At 35.7% G+C, this 16,695-nt stretch overlaps 1 long non-coding RNA gene across 1 annotated transcript in view; it reads right to left on the reverse strand.

The window, feature by feature from the left end:
• Positions 1–11,344: 11,344 nt before the first annotated feature.
• LOC108531881 (uncharacterized) overlaps positions 11,345–16,695 on the reverse strand; it is a 69,177-nt gene continuing 63,826 nt past the window's right edge. The window contains exon 5 of the long non-coding RNA XR_001886308.1: positions 11,345–11,491. This is a non-coding gene — a long non-coding RNA (uncharacterized LOC108531881). The remainder of the gene's footprint in view (positions 11,492–16,695) is intronic.

The raw sequence follows: 16,695 nt of genomic DNA on the forward strand, positions 1-16,695 counted from the left end.
GAATACATATAACTTTATGAATTATAAATAATTCAAATAGATAATACGGGTCGTATGCAAGAAAATATATGATAACAAAGAGAAAAAAAGTCTCCTGTAAACGATTAAAATATTACATATTTATTGTCAAAAAATGAAAAGAAGAGAGAAAACACAAGTCAGAAATAATGGTGTCACTCATCTATTATGCCAGTAATTTTCAAGTGTTTCTTTCAGGAATATACTCTGTATATATTTTACATACGATTATATATCATTATGAATACAAATCAAATTAGAATGTAATATTTTTTAAGCTTAAACATAAATGGAAATTATGAAATATTATCCAAACATTTTAATGGTAAAAATTATTTGGAGAAGAATTCTATGTGTTCAATTTAATAATCTCAATAGACATTTTATAAGGTATGTAAATATGTTGGATTGTTATTTCGTCGTTCAATCATTTTTTGCTTAAAAACTTCCATTTTTTATCCTGTATCATCTCCTCATTATCCTTTGTTTGAAAGAGTTAAAATTCACAATAACAAATATTGAACATTTTAATTGCTTTAATAAACATGCCAGTTATTTTGAGAAATAAAATAATAAATCTTGTATCAATAAAAACGCTATAAATCTCCCTTATACTCTACTCCTGAAACCATGTTGCAGTTTTTATTTTTAATCCAGTAATAATGTGATACCATTTTAAAATAACTGGCCGATCATATTTTAATTAGCTAGTCTGTTTGATATATCTGATGTTGGGGGTTTAAACCTTATTTCCCATATGTTTATTGGGTAATTATATCTTTGGTGGTCTTTTTCATTTGATGTCCCTCTATCCTTTTTTCAAGAGTAATTTAAATTTTCAATGTTTAACATTTTACATATTTTACATTTCAAACTTCTTGCATTAATTACCACAAATATTATATAAGGGATGCTTAGCACCTAATATTTTCAAGGATGTAGAAAAAAAAATTTTCATATTACTTGCTGGGAAAGAAAACTGTAAACCCCAACTTGAGAACAGTTTTGACAGGCTCTTCTTTTTATGTCAAAATCTACCCTTTTAATAGAGACTTTCCCACTCTTTAAGGTTTACCCAAAACAGATGAAAATGTGTATTCACCAAACATCTTTGCCATAAAATGTTAAGCATTTTTAAGTTCCCATGTGTAAGGGAATCTTTTTCATAATAGTCAAAAACTAGAAGGCTAATATAATAGTTTTTGAAATCATCTACTGTGGGATTCCTCCTCATTTGGTGTACCTGACTTCCAAAAGGGCATAGGGGAATCTTTCTGAGGGTGAAGGGAATATGGCCTAATATTGACTTCAAGTGTGGGTTTATTGGTGGGCACATTTACTTCCCTCAGAGACATCAAATGCACCTTAAGGATCTATACATTTTAATTGCATACTTAAATTTATAAGATTTATATCATTATAATATAATTATAAATATTAAATGTCAAATTAATTTTTTAAAAAAGAAATTAACCAGCAACATCAAAAAATATGGGGAAGGGAGGATTCTTTCAATTTCTTGAATTTAGAAAACCTATTTCAGAAAGTTTTATAGCTCTTTATAACATTTATAGTTAATGTTTTTTAAATGTCTCTTCTTGAAAGAGGCTAATATGTCCTCATCCAAGTCCCATCTCAACTTGTAATCCCCGTAATCTCCATGTGTCAGGGGAGGGACCAAATGCGCAGTGATTGTGTCATGGAGACATTTCCTCCATGATGTTCTCATGATAGTAAGTGAGTTCTCACAAGATGTGATGGTTTTACAAGGCAGTTTTGTCTGCTCTTGCTCACTCTCTCTAGCTTGCCACCATGTAAGACATGCCTCTTCCCCTTCCACCATGATTGTAAGTTTCCCAAGGCCTCCACAGCCATGCAGAACTGTGAGTCAATTAAACCTCTTTTTTTAAATATAAATTACCCAGTCTTACGCAATTCTTAACAGCAGTGTCAAAACAGACGAATACAGAGGTCTATTACGAGAATGTTTCATCTTAAAAGAGAGACATATAGATAAAGTGCCATGAGGCATATCTCAATACATTCGTATTATCTTTTTCTACATTTATTTAATTTATAATTAACAAGGTACATTCTTGATGAGTAGAATGAAATACATCCAAAAAATCATATTGGTCATCTCTGTTTTGTTTGAAATAACATTATATTTTACAAGCTATAATCGTTTTAATTTTACTTTTAGATCAGTTATGCAATCATATTTAATACTTTCATGACTGATTATATAATTTCAAGCTTTCCTAACTCACTTCTAACATCATTAAAGCACAGAAATATAAAATTTACTTTATACTAAACATGCCTCTGTTAAAAATTGACAAGTGGGACCTAATTAGACTAAAGAGTAAACAAAAATCCTAAAGCATGGGAGAAAATATTTGCAACTATGCATATGACAAAGTTTGAAAATCGAGAAGCTGTAAATACTTAATTCAACAAGGAAGAAATAACCTCATTGAAAACTGGGCAAAATACATGAATAGACACTTCTCAAAGAAAGACATACAAGTGGCCAAAAAACATGAAGAAATGCTCACCATCACTAATCATCAGAGAAATGCAAATCAAAACCACTATGAGACAGCATCTCACACTAGTCAGAATGGCTATTATCAAAATGCCAAAATAACAGATACTGATGAGGCTGTGGAGTAAAGGAAACATTATACACTGTTGGTTAGAATGTAAACTAGTTCAGACACTGTGGAAAGAAGTTCAGAAATTTCTCAAAGAACGTGAAACAGAATTACCATTTGACCGAGAAATCTCATTACTGGGTATATACCCAGAGGAAAATAAATTGTGCTACTAAAAAGACATGCACCTGCATGTTCATTGCAGGACTATTCATTATCGGAAAGATACAAAATTAACCAGTCTGTGAATGGTGGATTGGATAAAGAAAATGTGGTACATGTACACCATAGAATATTACACAGCCAAAACAAAGAATGAAATCATGTCTTTGCAGCAACATGGATGCAGTTGGAGGCCATTACTCTAAGCAAATTAATGCAGAAACAGAAAACCAAATACCTCAGTTTTTTCTACTAAAATTGAGAGCTAAACATTGGGTGCACATGGACATAATGTTGGGAACAATAGACACTGGGGACTCCGAAAGGGAGGAGTCAGGGACAGGGCAAAATTGAAAAACTACCTATCAGGTACTATGCTCACTGGGTAATGGGATCACTCATACCCTAGACCTCAGCATCATGTAATATACCATGTACAAATCTTGCATGTGTATCCCCTGAATCTAAGTAAAAGTCAAAAGTTACAAAAATGAACAAAAAACCCTATTGTGGAAAATAGTTTTAAACTTAAAATAACTTACTTGATAAAGGAACATACTATTTTAATCTCTTTTTTCATTTGAGATATCCACATTTTGATGCTTTTAAAATCAAATTTTAACTTGTGTTTTTCACAGTTTGCATTTTTTCAGTGTTAATATATATGCTCAAATTATCTTGGGATTTTTTTCTTACTACGAATTTCTTGCACCTGGTTGTCATTGTCTAATTAATTAAGAGTCTCTTGTATTTAGACACCCACACACTAGTACATCTAACTCATACAAATGCTGGGGGGGGGGGTTCATTATAATGAAGTATTTTATATTTATATTTGCAAGTAGATACAGTCACATTTGTCAAAAGAAAAAGAATAGGCACACTTGAATAATTGTGCTATTTCTGTCAGGTTTCTAACTGAAAAGACAGATACACTCAAGCTGTCAACAATTTAGTAACAGACTGCTTTCAACTGTGGAGACAAAATCTGGTGAATCCGGCAGGGAGAATGCAGTAGGATTGAGAGAAGATCATCATCAGGGTCCTGAAGGAGCAAAGCAATCATGCAGCTGCCAGAGCCTAGAGTGCCTGAATGGAGAGTGTTACCTGAACAGGTTGTTAATTCCCTGGATGGGGACATGACCAGTCTCCAGCAGCCTGTTTGGTAGAGATCCCTGGGATTCAACACCCAAGTTTCAATCTCTGTACTCTGCACACTCCAATATAGCAAATGCAACTGGAATCCAGAGAGCGAGGAGCCCTTCGATGTTGCCTACAAGATTTAGCGTCCTAAGACACAGAACAAGGTGGGGAAAGATGGTGAGTGAATAAAATCCAGCAAATCGAAGATAACTAATCTTTTTTTTCTCAAATAAATTTCAGTTCTGTTTCATCCAAAATATCTTCTCAAATCAAATTTATTTATACTACCTAAATTTGATAAGAAAGTACGGAACTCTTTTCATTAATGTAACTCCGTTTACTTGAATTTCTACTTACACGACACTTGAGAACCTATTTTGTCTTTTGAGGAAGTATTTCAATGTTAGTTAACACAGCATATATACAAACACTATTGATATAGAACATATAAACTTTATCATTTTTTTCTTATAATTTAAGTTTCCAAAATTCAATAGCCTATAATACAGAGTCAAATTTCTTGGGGTTAATGAAAAGTAATATTTTTGTTAGATAATAGTGTCACAAAAAAACTCAAAATAAACATAATGGATATTCTGTGGTAGATAATTAACTACACAATGTAGTTTTTGTACCAAAAGATCCAGCAGTAGTCATCTTCTAATAACTCTCCCTGCGAGAAAAATAACTTTCCCCCCTTTGTTTGAGAATGAGAGAATGAATGTCTGACAGGAGCTAATCATCATTCACTTTATACCAATTTGCTATAGATTTTTACTGTACTTTTAATTCAAGATGTTTCAGCCTCTTTCCTTTTATATATTAACTCATAACTGAAATGTGCTTAAAATAATGAGAAAAGCATATCTTGGATTTTGATAATTGCTTTATGAACCTATAAGGGATTGAAAAAGTACCAATAACATAATATAAAAAAGCATAACAAGTTTTAGGAAAAATATGAATTCTCATTTTTCTTATAGGATTTTTACCAGTGATTTACATATTAATATTTAATTTCTTAAATTTTCAAAATAGCTTTTCAAATTTTCCTATAAGAGTAATATTATTTTCACATGGAAATAAACCATTGTCTTTGATGAGTTTTCTGAGATATAGTTTAGGGATATATAATACAGTAAAAATTTCCCAGACTATAAACACACATTGAACATACATCAATAGCATAAAACACTACCTAGTTGGCACATAGAAACAGTAAATAAACATAAAATTATCTATAAGAATCTAGCAAAATATATAACAACGAAATGTACAAAAGCAATTCAGAAATGTAATAAATATAGACTTGAGTAAGTCCTTGGTATACATTAAATAAACATAATGTTCATTCCTCGTGTATCCATGTACACATTTACACACACAGAGTATGTTTGTATATGTATCCCTGTACACATAGTGTGTGTGTATATATACATGTACACACACAGAGTTTTGGGATCCTTAGGGTGTCACTATTCTAGTTGAAACTTCTGTGCTGGTGGCGCCTTTTCCCGAGTTTTTGCCCACTCAGCTCATTCCACCCACACGGCCTGGCAGGCTGTGCTCGGCTAGCACTACCATCCCGGATCCTATGCCAGCCAAGGGTCAGCCAGGCACGGAGCAGAGTGAGCATGGAGTCCAGCCACTGCACACAGCCAAGCACGCCAGCTGCTGTCGTGGGGTGGGCAGTTCCGGGCGCCGGCACAGGCGCCAGCTCCATGCAAAGCTGCAGCTGGATCAGGTGGCTGCAGTCACCGCAAGTGACGGAATTCCACTGCGGGCAAACGCATCTGGATAACGGGAATGCAGTGGTGCCCGGAAGCTTGGAAACGCCAGGAACCTCAAAGTCCCAAAGAGGGTGTCATTGCCGTGGCTCGGAGAGACCCCTAGGTCTGGGGTCCCCGAAGAGCCGCAGTTCTTTTCTCCCTCTAGTTGGCCGCAACGTGAGGAGCAGGCGGTGCATTTCAGCCCTGTTTGTGTTACAGCTTTCAGTCCCGCTACTCAGTGGCCAGAGCTCTTGTTCCACGTCCAGGAAGAACGAGGTGGGTGGGAAAGGTGGGGAGGAGTTTCACTGAGCGACAAAACATCGCTCAGGAGACCTAAAGTCTCTTGCTCCGTCCCATAGCTGAGCATCCCAGTGCCTGAGTCTGGCTTGTCTGGGGGTTTTTATGGGCTCAGAAAGGAGGAAGTGCGTGTTGATTGGTCCACGGGCAGCCATGGGTGGGCACTGAAAAAGCACCGTAGATTCTCACTCCAGGCCGTGGACTCCACCCAGAACTGACATCCTGGCCTCCAGGCTTCAGGCCACCATTGGCTTGAAGGTGGGGCTTCACCAGGGACCCTCCCCTTCCTGCCTAGTAGCCTATCTGCCTCCTGGGCTGACATGTCAGCCAGTGCACCCAGGATGTCTGTGCTGAGGCACCTGCAGACCCATACGGGGCTGCCCTCAGGCCCCACTCAGCCCCCCTCCCGTACTCGTTGACGTCCGAAGTCTGGAGGAGGCCGAGGGTTCAGGGCACTGGCATGCCAGTGCCACCCCAAGCATGGACACATCCGGCCTCGTTGCAGGAGCTCCCAGGCTCGGCCACAACTTTGCTCCCACCCGGAGTGGGTGCCAGGAGCGGGGAGAGGCCAGGCAGTGGGAGCAGGAACTTTCAAGCCTGCAGAGACAAGGGACTTCCTGGGCCCCCAGAGTGCAGCCATGCCTGGGTCTTGGGCCATGGCTGGGTGGCTGCAGCTGCACCCTGGAGTGTGGGGCTCCTGGAGTGTCCCACTCCTGCCCCATTGACTCCCTACGGTGCAGGGCGCCCAACTGTTGCTGGCCCCTGCTGGCTCTGCGAAGTATGCAGTCCTTGCCGCACCTATCCAGCTTCAGTGGATGTCTTTGCAGCAGCCTGTCCAGATGGGCCGCCACTGCCATCAGTAGTATTTGGGTACGTATCCATGTACACATTCACACACACAGCTTATTTCTATATTCGCTATAGTACCTAATGGTTAGATGAGTACTACTTTATGCTCTCGACCTAAAAATGTTATTACCATCTTGCTGTACTGCACTTTCTTTAATCTACTTTTCAATTGTGGTCTCTCTTACTGCCACTAACTTGTATTGTGTTGAACAGTGACTACTTCCCCTAACTTATGTTGAACAGTGACTGGTGAAAGGAATAGAGTTCTGTCTGCTAAAATATTGCCAAGAAAGGTCGATTGCAGTGACTCACACCTGTAATCCTAGCACTTTGGGAGGCTGAGGTGGGTGTATCACCTGAGGTCAGGAGCTTCCTGGGCCCCTGAGAGCGCAGAGATGCCTGGCCAACATGGTAAAATCCCGTCTCTACTATATATACACACACATATATATAGTAGTGTCTATATATATATACACACATATATATATAGAGTAATGTATATATACACACACACAAAATTTGCTGGACACTGTGGCGAGCGCCTGCGATCCCTGCTACTCGGGAGGCTGAGGCAGGAGAATCGCTTGAACCCTAAAGGCAGAGTTTGCAGTGAACCTAGATGGCAGCACTGCACTCCAGCCTGGGCAGCAGAATGAGACGCTGTCAAACAGAAAACAAAACAAAACAAAATAAAACAAAACAAAGCAAAACAAAACAAAACAAAACATGCCAAGAAAAAGTACCACACTAAAAATTAAAAATGAGAACTTTATGGTGGCTTGAAATGAGTTAACACTTACAAGATAAGCCAGAGTAAATATATGATAAGTCTCAAAATTGGTGACAGTTTTGAAAATTGATCTATGAAAGTAAGAAACTATGCCTGTAAATATACCATCATTCCAGGAATTAAGTTGCTAAAGGATAGTAGCAATTTGTTTTGTTGGGAACACATCACCATGAGTACTATGCTGGAATTTCACATAAAACTGAATTTAATTAACATTTATTTTAAGTCAGATGGTACGGTCACTTTACAGAGAAGGGACTCTGTTTCGTGACATAGACACTTTGTTTTGAGAGAGATACAGTTATGTTCAAAATAAATCATTATTTGTCATATTGAATGAAATATTTGTAAATGGTCTTCAAAATATATGTAGTATAGTAATACCACTGTTTTCTGGAAAGAATGATCTTTGTCATCTTCACAACTAGAATATTCATTTTAATTTAAACATTATTTACACTTTGTTCTCCTTATTAAGTTAGTTTTAATCTCTTCTCTTCTTTTGGTATCCTCCTCCCAATGACAGCATTTAGATACACTATTAAAATTTATCAGCTAAGTAAAACCCACTTTCGTCCTGAGGTTTTCTTATATCACTTCTGTTGTTAGTATCTTAAATCATTAACGACTTAAATTCAGGAAATATATTTCCACCCTAAGTATTATTATAATAAAACCAAAAAGTATCTTCCTAATAATGTATTATAGTATCCATTTTATGTTTTTATCTTATCCTCCTTCAATGACCTCTTCTAAGTTCCTCAGACCACATGCTGAGAAATCTGCATAATTTATTACTTATTGTATAGTCCTCTGCACACAGTGTACACTCATAAGTATTTGGCTCAACAATAATTTATAGTACTTTGGGCAGTAGTCAATTGAAGGATTTGGAGTTGGAGATAATTTAGATAATTTAAATAATGGCCAAGTGAGAAGCTAAAAAGAGTGGAGTGGTTTAATATACTGAAAATAATAGCTATCAATAAGCTTTTAATCTTCAAATTCTGTAAGAGTGTATTATTTGGCTTCCTCTGCTTTGTGGAGAAAAACTGAAATTAGATTAGTTTAACATTAGAAGGAAAATAAGTAAAACCCTGGTATAGAATAGACTTTTGAATCTAGCTTTGAAGAGCAATCTCTGAGAATTCAGTAAAATGTTAGAATAAATGGCTTTTTTCTCACCAGTCCACATTTGTTCATAAAAATTTACTGCACTTCTAGATTATCCTGATAATCATTACCAATGAACAATTCAATAATATTGTGATTCAAGAATTGTCTTCACTACCATGTTCTCGACTTATTTACAAAGGAAAAATAATGATGCTCTCAAAGCCATAAGACAAAAAACAAGAACCCCAAAAGCAACTAAACTTGATGGCCTAAAAATCCTTCTTAAAACAGTACTGTAATTCAGAAGAAAGTAATTCAGAATTAAGAAATAAAGACTGATATAACACTAGATGAATGGTGACATAAGGATACATGTATCTTATACATTTGAATAAATATTGAATAAAATGTTAAATATATAGATTATGATATAACAAGAGTGTCATAAAATAATCTGGACTCAATAAGTATTAATATTATTTAGCTTTGAAAGGATTCCAATTTAATAATTTGCTAAATTAATGCAATAAGTTTTGCTATGATAAGGACATGCAATGTAATTTCCCTTGCTGTGATAATTTTATGTCACACCTTATCAAAGCATATATGTGAGATATTGCCCTCAACTATTGGACTCCAAAACATATATAAACCCAACTTTGACAGACACATTGAGAGCTTAGGCTACTGTCTGGCTGCCTCCAACTGACAGCTTAGTCTGTAGCAGGGCTACTATCTGACAGCCTTCAGTACATTCTCCTGAGCCTCATTCACCAACATTGTCACCACTCCTGTGTCTGAGGACCTTGCCTGTGAACATGAACTTATGCTGTGTTGGTCAAATTATCCCTCCTGAAAACTTCTGATAGAAAGATATGCCTCAAACTTCAATTAGACTTTACATCCACAGAGGCCTGCTTCCATTGTAATTGATCAACTAGATTTGGAAAATTGGACTCTAAAGAAAATTGGAACTCACTCATCATGTGGTTAACGTACTTTGTCACAGTGCATTCCTGTAAGATTGGTTCTCCGTATTCTTTTCTCTTTCAGCATTGTTAGAAAAAAAAAAAAAGGACAGAGAAAATCTCTACGTATGGCAATAAACCATGTAATTCATGAAATCACACTTAGGCCATCTTCTTATTTTAAACATACCAAACGATATGTATGGCTTATTTTTCATAGAAAATGTGAAATTAGGGTCACACTCTGTCACCCAGGCTGGAGTGAAGTGGTATAAACCCAGCTACTGCAGCCTTGTCCTCCTGGGCTCAAGTGACAAGTGATTCTCCTGCCTCAGCCTCCCAAAATGTTGGGATTATAGACATGAGCCACTGTTCCTGGTTTGAAACTACATTAAAGCAGATAGTTAGTTTTTTAAAAAATATTTTACAAACTAATTTTCAGCATCAAATTATCGGAAAGAGTTAAAAGTAAGAGTTTTCACAATGCTTGGATGACGGGAATTTTTACACAACATGGTGGGAGTTCTAATAGGCTGAAATGGTATGGGAAATTAGTTATTAAAGATATCTAGCTTTTTAATTTGTAATTATGCTTTATACAATACTCAGAAATGCACTGTTTCTTGACAATTTTGTAGCAGATTGAACACTTTCACTTTCACCAGTTAGTGTTTAACACCATAGAAATTAATGATAGTAAGAGAGACCACGATTCAGAACATAGATGGGCCTGAAGCATTCAAACTAAAAAAAATTCAGTACAGCAAGATGGCAGAATTTTTAATTTTGCTTTACAAAGTACTCACAGATGCAGATAAATAATAAATGTATTTAGTTATCTTATTTTTGAAAGAAAGTATTGTGTATTTTGTTTGTTTTCACTCTACCTCCATTCCTAATGTCCTGAATCAGAAAACTCCCGATGTGTAGTTATGTCTGTGCCACATATATTTACAACAATGTATTTAGTTATATTTAGAAGTTCATAGCAAGTAACATTTTCTAAGAATCATCACCCCAAAATCAATGACAAATTAGATCATGACCTGATGGTAGAAGTAATCACAGGGAAATACAGCAATTACCATAAAGTGTTCGAATTCCCTTAGTTTATCTAAGCATAGCATAAAATTGGTAATTTTACAAAAAAAATAGGAACATATAAAATTATAGGCTTATGAAAATAGGAAATTTTTATTTTTAATATTAAATATTTGTTTCAGAGGGTATTTTATATTTGTTATTAAATATCTATAACAGAGTTACTGATCTATACTTGTGTTAGCTGAATCAACAATAGAAATATGTCAGCAAAATTTACATAAGGAAGGGCAACATGCCCTGATAAATACTTTTCTTAATAACCTAAATTTGGAAGAAATTATATTTAGTAGTATCCATACTTTTTTTCTCAATCTCTAAAATACCCCCATTAAAGCATAACTCATTTAAAGATATCTTCTTAGAAAAATGGAAGAAAAGTTAATATAGTTGTAGCTTTCATTGGAGAATTGAGCCAACTCAAGCAATTTTCTATAGAGATGTGTTTGTGTCCAGTGTATTTCTTACCTTAACCTCTGCGGAGTAGCTGTAGAAAAGTTTACTCCAAAATTATTCTCTAAGGATAAATTTTCTTCTTATCTTCTACTTGGATTGAAATGTTGTCAGGTAAAAGGACACCTCACTTTATTGGCTGCTTATACTAACACCTTTAAATGGGAGCTTTTGGGGATAAAAGTGTAAGACAGAATTTTAGGAGCCAAAGGGTAGTTTCTTTTGTTTCATTTTGTTTGTGAATAAATATTATAGTGCTAAAACCACAGAAAAGAAAATGAAACACTTAACAATCAGAAAAGCCCACAAACTTTTAGCATAATTTCTGCAAACCTTTTTTAAAGTTTTCTCATCATTACAAATTTTAAAAGTTCTGTGTTTACTTTATACAAGACTTAATATTTTTGAGAAGTTTGATATATACTAGCACAACTAATAAAATGATGCTTAATCTCAGAGAGTCATTATAATCACTTACAAAAGGAAATTTTCCTTTCCAATAGAAAGGAACATCTAGAAAGTTAAAATCGTGAGGCCTAATTCTCATAGTCTGTGTTCATACTAAAAATTAAAATTAAGTAATTCATAGTGGATTTCTTTCCTCTATCAGCTTTTGATGTGATTTTGAGTTATATTTCAATTCTCTACAAATTGGGCCAAAAATATTATGTGTTTTATGGGAAACAGGCTGTTATTCTGGCTTCATTAATCTCATGTATAAATTCCCTTATTGTCAAAAGGAAAGAGTTATTTTTGTAAATATTATGCATTGTAAGAAAAAGAATAAGCACTTTTAATTCAGCAAAAATATTGTGGACATATCACATGCAAGGCAACCTGTAACGTGCTGAGAGTAGGAAGATAAACAGAGCCAAGCTCTAGTCCCAGATAATTTTACAGTCAAACTGTAATACAAGGGTGTACATCAATACAAATCAAGAATGTTGAGTTGGCACGGTGCTCACGCCTGTAATCCCAACACTTTGGGAGGCCGAGGCGGCAGATCATGAGGTCAGGAGTTCAAGACCTGCCTGACCAATATGATAAAACCCCGTCTCTATTAAAAATACAAAAATTAGCCAGGAGTGGTGTTGTGTGCCTATAATCCCAGCTACTCGGGAGGCTGAGGCAGGAGAATTGCTTGAACCTGGGAGGTGGATGCTGCAGTGAGCTGAGATTGTGCTATTGCACTCCAGCCTAGGTGACAGAGTGAGACTCCGTCTCAAAAACAGAAAAAAAAGAATGATGAGTCTACCACCTGTGAGAAACTCAAATAGTCCTTAATGAGGAAGGCAGAAGAGGATAACTAAAGTGATGTTTAACATAGAAAGAGATATTTAGGTGTTTGAGCAGAACTATTGAGGATGTGTGAAATTTCACCATGTCTTGATGTAGAGAATGAGCATTCTGTAGGAAGGCAACAGGGAGCAAATACATTTAGTAGTGTTAGTGCATAGCTTATATTATTCTTTGAAATATCTACTGGGTTCATGGAACAGGCAAAACTCCTGAGTTACAAATGTAAGTTACCTTTACTCAAAAGCTTATTTTCAAGTGAAGGACTATAGAAAACTAACTATGACAACCCAAGACAACAGAGCTTAATATGGGCTTATTGGAGGTGGGTATGCCAGTCTCTTAGAAAAAATGTCTAATCAAGTCTGAGTTATTAACAGGAGGTTTGTAAAAAGAGAGCACCTCCACTGTATATCAAATAAATTCAAAATTAATCAAGGCGTACAAAAAAACCTGAAGATAAGCATTTCATTGCAAAGAAGTCTGTTTAAAGACCTGACTACGTGTGACAACATAGCAACTTCGGAAAACTAAAATTAGTTGATTACCACCATTGTAGTGATAGAGGGACACCATGGAGGGACTCAGAGGAGCCTGTAGTGATGGCAAAGGCAAAACAACATTGAGACATGACAGATCTGAATATAAAGTTCAACTTGACTGGTTATGAGATATACTTCTGGGGCTGTTATCTGTGAAATAACCCTTTCAGGTGCTTAAAGGATGATAAATGTAGTGCACTTAATCCAGGTATTTGAGAATATTTCTTCATTATAAAAATATTTATTGCCTTGCTACCACCTATAAGGTTCTATGGTCAATGTTTGGGATACAATAAATAATATTTTTCCCCTCCTTCCTCGAGGACTGAACTAACACATTGGAGAGAGAACCAAATACTCAGGGAAGTACAATTTAGGGTGATAATTCAACTAGTCTTTAGGTGTGGGAAAAGTGAATGTAAAGGAGGTGGTTTATTTAATCTGTAGAACATAGCAACAGAGTGTAGGGGTTGAACCAAGGAAGAGAGACAGAAGTGATTATTTGTGCAAAGAAACAGTAGCTAAGAAAATGTGAAACTTTCAAGGAACTACAAGGTGTTTAGTATGGCTGAAACAAATATAAACAGGGAACTGGCACATAACAAAAGTGATCCCAGAAAATCTTGTGAATTCTGATAAGGAGTTTGAATTTCATTCTAAGAACAGTTGGGAGCTATTGAATGTCACGAATTGCAAAAACATTGTCATCATATCTGGCTGCTAGAAAAGGCACTTTTCTGCAGTGTGGATAAATGTGATCAATAAGAGGAAGTGGGGTTGTAAACTATTGCACCAATGAAAAGAAGAAAATATCATGACATGAACTAGGGTAGTGGAGTTTGGAATACAGATTTACCAGAAAATTGCAGATAATGTTATTTGCTCAGTTGTTTATAGAGGAAGATAAACATAGACAGTCACTATGTTTGGGACAACTGTATAGAATGGGTCCACTAAGTAAATACATGAAACTTAGGGAAGAACAAGTAGGGTGTAAAAAATAATAGCTTTACTTTAGATGTGTTTGAGAAACATTAAGCACAAGAAGGAAGTATGAAAAACTGGAAATTTAATAGTTTTCAGGAGTACAGTGATATGATCATAATAGTATTTTAGAGTGATACCCCTTGAAAATGAAAAGAATGGATTTGAAGAAGAACAACAATCCAAACGAGAAGTTTTAAGATTTTAGATCAGGGGAGCAATGAAATAGTTGACTACAGATATAAAGATTGTTGATGAGGAACCAACGATACCATTTTGTGATGGGCTGCATATGACTCATAAGAGAGAACAACAGACAGGGCTAACTAACACATTTTTGTCTTGAGAAACCATGGAGATGAAATGGATGAAGGGAAAGCTTGAGACAGAAGATGCGACTTTCCCCTTTGGCTTTCGTAGGTTTTACATACCCATGGGGCAGTAGGTAGTGGATGATTGTGATTGCCAAGGAGATCCCTGGGTAGAGATATACTGTGTTTCGTCACTATACTCTGTCAAAGCACATGCATAGGTGGAGGGTCAAGAAGACCACCTCAGACAGGATCAATATTTGAACCTCAAGTCATCCTGATACTTAATGGTCAGTTAAAGGAGAAACTAGTTGGTTGCACTGTGCCTTCGAAAACAAAGGTTCAGTGCATTTCCAAAGCAAATTAAAGGGGCAAATGCAGAGAAAAATAATTAAAATGATGAATAAACACACACAAAAAAGATCATTGCATTGGGTAAATTAGAGGTCATTGGTGACCTTAGCAACACAATTGCACTGGAGTAGTGGAAGGAGAATTTACACTGAAGCTTAGTAATACATTTAGCTAGGAAGAGAGAGAATAAGGATGAAGAAGGCAGGAAAAGTTAGGGGAGAACAGAGAGAAGAGAGATAATGACAGACTTCTAAGTGACTAGAGTAATTGAACTTGTCTATATTCTAAAATAAAAAATTAACATACAATATCGATGGGGTTAATTCAGTATGATATTTGAAATCCTGTAGTGAAAAAATTCCCACTTGTTTTACTTTGACATTCTTGTTACAGCAAATTGTGTTTAAGAGATAATTTTCTAACAAAATAATTATTCATAATTATTCAGGTAGAAGTTAAGCCACTTTAACATATATAATTAATACAATTTAATTGGTGAAATCATCTAACAAGATGACTTATTATATTAATACATAATTGCAACATAATTTGTCCTGTAATTTTCCCCTGTAAATGAAAACACATTTTATATGGTCAGTATGAAGGATAATCTATAGAAGATGTTTCAAGTAGTTTAATACCGGCTACAGAATTTTACAGGCATTGATGACTTTTGGGATAAAACTCAGTATAGGTGGTTAAAAGTGATCATTTTGAAGGTAATGAACTCATGAGGAAACATCTTGCAGGACAAGAAAAAGAAAACATGATAGAGCTGTATAAAAAAATGATGAAAAATGCTTCTGGTATTATGGCAAAAAAGCTTTTATATGTCAATATCTGATGATATAAATTAATTAACTAATTAAGTATATAAATAGTGTTTAGTCGTCCTTTATTTCAAAATATTTTCCTTTTATCCAAAAACTTACAGAATAAGATTGTACCTCAAGAAACACACATTTAAAACTAGATTTACACAGGATATGTATTACAACAATTTCATATTGTTTCTCTCGAAGAAAAAATATGAGCTCCAATATTACAAATGTTGATTTTTATTTTGAAGTAAATGAAACTTGAAAATATGGATAAATCTTTATTCTCTTCTTTAAATAATTACTACATTTCTTATATTTCAAATCTGCTTTAATTTGCTTTGATACTAATATCCATGCACTTTCATTTAAAGAGCTATAAAAATCAGTTTCTCAAAGCTATATTCCAGGTACTGAAACAAATTAAAATTTTAAAAAAATCTTTCTTTGAAATAGAAAAGTGAATGACTATTGGCTAAATATTACATTTGAAATCCAGAAAATCTAAATGTGGCTTAAAAACCTAAAAATCTATGTGTAAAGCACTCAAATAAGTAAAATCAACAAGGTGTCAGGCCCCTGAGTCCAAGCTAAGCCATCATATTCCTGTGACCTGAATGTATACATGTATATGGCCCAAAGCAACTGAAGAACCACCACAGAGGTGAAAATAGTCAATTCCTGCCTTAATTGATGACATTCCACCATTGTGATTTGCTCCTGCCCCACCCTAACTGATCAGTTGACCTGTGACATTCTGTCTCCTGGACAATAACTCTCAGAAGCTCCCCATCCAGCACCTTGTGACCCCTGCCCCTGCCCGTGAGAGAACAACCACTTTTGACTGTAATTTTCCACTACCTACCCAAATCCTATAAAACTGCCCCACCCCTATCTCCCTTTGCTGACTCCTTTTTCAGACTCAGTCCGCCTGCACCCAGGTGATTAAAAAGCTTTATTGCCCACACAAAGACTGTCTGGTGGTCTCTTCATGTGGACACGCATAACACAAGGCTGCATACTTACTTGCTATATAACCTTGGAAAATTCGTTAATATTTCTGTGCT

The sequence above is a fragment of the Rhinopithecus bieti genome, unplaced genomic scaffold (assembly GCF_001698545.2).
Source record: "Rhinopithecus bieti isolate Rb0 unplaced genomic scaffold, ASM169854v2 scaffold_566, whole genome shotgun sequence".
Classification (NCBI taxonomy): Eukaryota; Metazoa; Chordata; class Mammalia; order Primates; family Cercopithecidae; genus Rhinopithecus; species Rhinopithecus bieti.